We start from the raw sequence: 7,012 nt of genomic DNA on the forward strand, positions 1-7,012 counted from the left end.
TTCAGCCGGTTTCGCCAGCGGTGAAACCTTGAATGCACATGCTACTATTACCCTCAGGTAGATAAGATTGCATTTTCTTGGTGTCCCCTTCATTGCAATCCCCCAAAGATGAAAACGACAGTGACCTTCGTCACTAATCGTTGTATTGATGCGTCATTGATATATGTCGTTGCAGTATGTTATTACCACAATAAATTGCAATGGGAGTGTACTCCACGGTGTAAACATGCTGTATGACGATGCTGGTGGGGCAAGATAAGCTACATTTCAATGCGCATAAAAAGGTGCACAATCCATCGTTCGTCTTGTGATCACGATATCTCAATAATGTGAAGTTTAACCAAGGGGTGCCCTTCTCGCGCGTGGTCATAGTCCACGGACAGAGCCTTGCACTTCACTTTGGAGAAGCCAACACTAGCTATATCGTGTGTTGGCTTCTCCAACGTGGCCCCACCTTCTGAATACAGAGAATACGATGTTCACTAAAAGGTATCATTTGTGGTAAATTTATGTGATTATATGATTAGAGGTTAACGGTTCCTGAAAGATGCGAAGTGATAAAATATATCCTATTACCATGACAATTATTGTTTAGTATTAATAATACATCCGGGTACCGTTCTGAATCATATTTCGGACAACATCATATTTCGGACACTTTGTTCTAATATCTTGAAACGCTTAATGCATTGATGATATAACTATAAAATTAATATCACAATTGCTTATTTAGAGTAATGCCTTGGTTTCACTATGATATCATATGAGAACTACATTTGAATTATAACATAATCGGCAAAAATCTATCAACACCACTCACTATCGTTTGTGTTTGACGTTTGCTTAGCGTGAACACATAGAATTTACCCGTTCATCAATATTTAAATTTCTCCCGTGTTTCATCAGTTCTTATCATCGTTAACAGTTTACTGTGATTGCTTGGTAAGTGATCCGCAGTTGACTATAAAATATAATCAAGTGTAATGTAATTTTCGTTCAAAAAATTACAAAATAAAGTGTCCGAAATTTGAATTCAATCTGTCCAAAATTTGATTTTTTTATAAATGGTGTCCGAAGTTTGATTCTTATTCGTTTGATTTGAAAAGCAATCACAATAACCTGATATCGTTGATGAGAACTGATGAAACACGAGAGAAATTTAAATATTGATGAACGGGTAAATTCTACGTGCTCACGCTAATCAAACGTCAAACTTAAACGGTAATGAGTGGATTTTGGATTTTGGATGGATGTTTTCCTACTATCTAATAATTCAAATGTGATTCTCAAATGAAGTGATAGTGAAACCAAGGGATTACTCTAAAGTAGCAATTGTAATATTAATTTTATAGTTATATCATCAGTGCATCAAGCATTTCAAGATATTAGAACAAAGTATCCGACATATGATGTTGTCCGAAATATGATTCAGAACGGTATTCATTTTATCCGAGAATGTATGTAGAAGAATAATTAATTCTAAAATGTATGAAATATGCACAAACATTCTCGCACTGTTGTTTTTGTGTGTATTTGTGTGCATCGGGTGTTTTAGAAATATTTGAATTCACAATTTCCTGATTACAACTGTATTTCATGATTTGGTAAATATCAATATCTTTTTGAATGGTTTCACCGTTCCTAGAAGAACTTGGTATTCTCCATGGCTCCATAGCATTGAAATACGATTGAGTTTCGCTAAACCTAACATGAATCGAAGGGATATGGTAGGCTCACATAAATTTCAATTTCCTAAATCTTCATTGGAATAATAATCCTGTTAAAGAATTCTGCTTCCAAAAAAGACGACGAAAAAAGTTTCCTCGATAGTCCAGATGAATATAGGTAGAGTAAGATAGGATTTTGTGTAGATGGAAAGCTCAACGTAGCTTGCACATATTTCAACTACGCCAGGAACTACACCAGGGATCTGGAGGGCTCTGTTATTTTTGTTGTCCAAATATCGCCAAAAATCATTTACGTTACTGCAAACTTAACTATTGTCACTATTCATACAAACAAGGAAATCAAATAATGGGCAGAAAATAGATTTGTTGGACAGGCCAGCACGATTTCCGGAATTGAACCCAGTGATTCTTGTTCGAAGGATTTAAACCGAAGAACATCAAAATACTACTGCAGATTAGCTCGAGACTGCGATCTCGGTGCATTAGAAAACATTGAGAAATCTGTTCGTCAACATTTGATTGGAGGCGTTAATCTGGAAATTATTATTTTTATGCTTTTGCTTGATTTTCAATTCAAAATGATCTCGCGGCAATTGCAATCTGACAAAAATAAATACAGTAACGCCTCCATTATAACACGCTCGATTTTTTCCCATGATATAATGGAAACGTGATATATTCGAAACAGTTACCTTTTTTAAATGGAAAACCTTTTTTCTCTTCGATATGTATGATTTCAAAATTATTTTTCATGCCACATGCAAAATTTATAGAAAAACATTTATAACAAACAACAATACAACATGGTATAACGAGACTGTTGTTGCAGTGCTATTCTCATAGCAATTTCTCTTGTTTTTCTCAAGTAAAGGGTATTTCAATAGGGATGCTACAAAAGTAGACCGATAGGGACAACAAACGACGCTATATTTTCTCCCGTTCTCTTGACATTTCTCTTCAGTAAGGCCATTTCATAATGGAAAGATATATGATCCTACAACGAGTTGAGATTATTCAAATTTACTTCCGAAATTCTGAGTCAATGGCCTTAACTTTAAGAGCGCTACGTTCAATTTATGATTGTCATAATCGTCCTGCCAGATCAACAATTGAGCTTCTAGTGGAAAAATTTCAATCCACAAGCACAGTACAAATGTTCCCGTACCAGTGAGACTAAGAAATGCTCGTAGTGTCGAGAATATTGCTGCCGCTAGCGCATCGATAGAGGAAGAACCAAATCAGTATCTCATACGTCGTTCTCAAACGTTGGGTATCTCTGTGACGTCGTTGAGGCGAATTTTGCGAAAAGATCTTGGCCTACATCCATACAAGATCAAATTGACGCAAGAACTGAAGCCACTTGACCACCAGAAGCGTCGTATGTTCGTGAATTGAGCTGAGCAACAACTTGGAAATGATCCGGATTTTCATCGAAAAATCATCTTCAGCGATGAGCCTCATTTCTGGCTGGATGGCTTCGTCAATAAGCAAAATATGCGTTGTTGGTCAGGCAGCAATCTACACGTACATGAGCCACCATTGCATCCCGAAAAAATCACGGTTTGGTGCGGTTTATGGTCCGGCGGCTTCATTGGGCCATACTTCTTCCTGATGATCAATATCGGCACTGTTACTGTGAATGGGAATCGCTACCGCTCAATGATAACCGAATATTTTTGGTCCGAATTGGATGATATGGACTTGGAAAATATGTGGTTTCAACTGGACGGCGCCACAAGCCACACAGTGAATTTAACAATCAATTTATTGAAAACCATGTTTGGTCTCTCGAAATGGCCCAGTCAATCGGCCGCCTGGGAGGTGATCTGGCGTAGTGATAACATCCATACTTCTCACGCTAAAGGTCACGAGTTCAATTCTCACTCCCTACATTCTTCCAAAAATGGAAGTAAAATGACGAACCAGCCGAACTGCGTTGAAAGTCACTATAATGGAGAAAAAAAATGCCAACTCTATGCCAACAAGCCAGCGACGATTGATGAACTTCGTACGAATATCGAATGTGAAATTGAGCAGAATCGGTCGATTTATGCCTGAAAACCGTCTAAAATCGGGTTCAGCGTCTGGACTCCTGCAAACGTGCGCGTGGTGGCCATGCAAAAGAAATCGAGTTCCATACATAATGGCGTCAAATGAAACTTTCACATGAATAAAGAATTTTATTGATATCCAAAACCGATTTTGTTTTATTTAAAAAAAACTTTTGTGGCGCTCTTATTGAAAGACCCTTTACAAGAGCTAAATCTTAGATGTTTTGTTCACCGCATTCTTTGTCATTGTCGTTCTGTGTGGATTACATTCTATTGATGTTATCAGAGTTATCAAGTTATCAAAGCTGCTATTTGCTTCCAAGATTTAATGATTGTTATTAACTTAACGTATTTCCAGGACTGAAATATCCAAGATACGACATATTTCAATGTTCTTCTCCAGTATATTGCTCAGTGCTTTTGAGTAAGATTGTTATTTTCAGTTTTTCTCAGTGAATTAATTTTATATTTTGAATCTATCCCTGGTACGTTGGTGGAATAATAGATAAATAGAAGAAAGGCTCTTATCAATCTACAGGGTGGGCCATTTAAAATGGAAGGATTTGTTTTTGCAATAGCAAAGTAAAGAAGTGGAATTTAAAAAAATTTTTTTTGAAATTCATTTATTTTGGTCCAAGGAGATTTGTTCTAACTACTTTTTGATTATGATATCTCGTAAATGACCGCCTCTGGCCTTGACCGCAAAATGTGCCTTTTTTTCGGCATTTTCCATCACTTTGCCCAATGTTTCGGCCGATATGGCAGCAATTTCTTGTCGGATATTGTCTTTCAGCGCAGCCAGGGTCCTTGGTTTACCAGTGTATACCTTGAATTTTAAATATCCCCATAAAAAAAAAGTCAGGAGGCGTCAAATCAGGTGATCTCGGTGGCCAGTCATAATCGCCGTTTTTCGATATTAATCTTCCGGGGAACATTTCGCGCAATAATTTGGTCGTGGCAGCCGCTGTATGGCATGTAGCGCCGTCCTGTTGGAACCAGTAATTGTCCAATTCATTTTCATGAACAAATGGCAATGAAAAATCGGCCTAACTCTTGCGAACGATGGCGACCTGATGTCGATGGAGTCTCTGCAACACTGGCTCGAACGGCATCAATATTCTCCTCGAAACGTCTTGGTCGTTGTCTGGACAGATGACTGGCATTACCAACACTACCAGACGATATAAATTTGGCATATAATCGACTATAGTGTTGTCTCCAGGCGATGTTTTAACTTTATTTTTATTTTTCCACGCACGTTTAGTTAACACAATTGAGAAGTTATTTTGAATGTACAGCTGAACAATTTCAGCGCGTTGTTTAGGTGTGTATTGTTCCATGGTTAAAATTGTACTGAAATGACGCTTCCAACGCGGTATGACATTTGTTAATCTGACATCTCTGTCAAATGTTAAGGGGTTGCCAGATGCTTCCACTTTAAATGGCCCACCCTGTATTATCAGAGAAAAATTATTCCTCACTATGGGGCGCATTTCAATTATCTATTATCAAACGGATTTTGGTTGTAGGTTTTACTTTGGGTTAGAAACTGACGCACCTCCGGACAGAATGATTTTGGAACCATTCATAAAATAGTTGCTATCCAGGCATTAGGAGATATTAGATAGTATACTGAAAGTGTCGTGTTTTTGGAACATCGAGAGTTCTTCGATTTTCGAAGTATTATCAATGACTGATTCTGATTATCAGAAACTTAGGAAATTGGCATCATGTTATCCGGTTTTAACCGGTTTGAATCTTGCAACGGTTATTTCCTCCAAACGAGGTGATATAACATTTTAATGTTTTGAAAAATAAACTAGATTCGTTGCGATTATAATGATCTACAATTCTCGAAACTATCCTTTGCCCGAAAATCGACCGAAAACATTTCACCAATATTTCAAGTTATACGAATAACGAACCAGATTAAGGCAAAAATCAAGGCACCACTTTATGTATTTAGAAGAAATGATATTATTAATTTCTCGTTGTTTTAGAAACCACATGTATTTAGCTGACTGTATTTTGCTTTAAAATAAAATATAGATTTTTTATTATCAACTAGCTGTACCCTGCCACGTTTTGCTGTGGGACATAGTGGTTATATGGTTGAATTGATTTTTTTTTCAATTTTTCATGTCGTAACAACAATCCAAAAAGTGTAGGTTGTTTTGTACGAGGGTCGTTCGGTAGGTCGCCACGCGCGCGCTTCATCAAACACCTCTGCTCGGCCTTGTTGGAACTCTATCCGCCATCGGCTCACCAACTCATACTCATACACCCTACACCATACACTGAACATAATTCTGGATAAATTTCAGCACCACTATTGTTTTTCGCGGTCAGAAAACGAATGGTAGAACGTAACTCATATTTGGACGATTTTTTAAACGGCACTTCCATTTTAAAACTTCCGATTCGACCAAGGTTTCTTGAAAACTGCTTAAAAATGTTGTGAACTCACATGGTAAAACTTTTGTAGTTCCAACTTTTCATGCGAGATGGCGCTGGGGCACTGAAACTTACTTTTTGAACGACCCTCGTATATAGAGATAGAGATAAAGGAGGAAAATCGATAAATTTAAAATCATTTCGAAACACAATTTCAGTTCACGTATATTGTGTCCAACTTTGAGCTCAATCAGTTCCGTACTTTTCAAGTTTTTGACGCGTACAAAAACGAACACAACATTTATATATATATATATATATATATATATATATATATATATATATATATATATATATATATATATATATATATATATATATATATATATATATATATATATATATATATATATAGAAATTATTTTGAATACCAAAACAATTCTATCTTCAGCAGCATTATTTTTATTTCCTTGACACAACTAGTTGAATTCCCAACAGACTGGTTCACAATTGTGTTCTGTACGATATACACCGTATGTGCAATGTGTACTTTAGATAAGTCACTGTATTTTAGTTTTTTCAAAATGTTCTGCATTTTCGTACAGCAAACAAATTATTTTTTTTATCATTATAATTTTTAAGTTAAATTTTCTGGTATATTTTGTTGCACAGTGCTCTCTTCAGGTTCCTATGGTCCCGCAAGTCTTGGCCTAGAAGTGGTCACTTCCTATAGCATTTAAATAGTTGGACACCGTTAAAAAAACAAGCCACAGCACACTTTTTTAAAACTTACCACCGATCAATTAGATTCGCGATCTGGAGGATTTTTTTTTTAAATAGCTTATCTTTCCTACTCGTCGCTACACAGAAGTAAATACA

This window comes from Toxorhynchites rutilus, chromosome 3, assembly GCF_029784135.1.
Source record: "Toxorhynchites rutilus septentrionalis strain SRP chromosome 3, ASM2978413v1, whole genome shotgun sequence".
NCBI classification, from domain to species: Eukaryota; Metazoa; Arthropoda; class Insecta; order Diptera; family Culicidae; genus Toxorhynchites; species Toxorhynchites rutilus.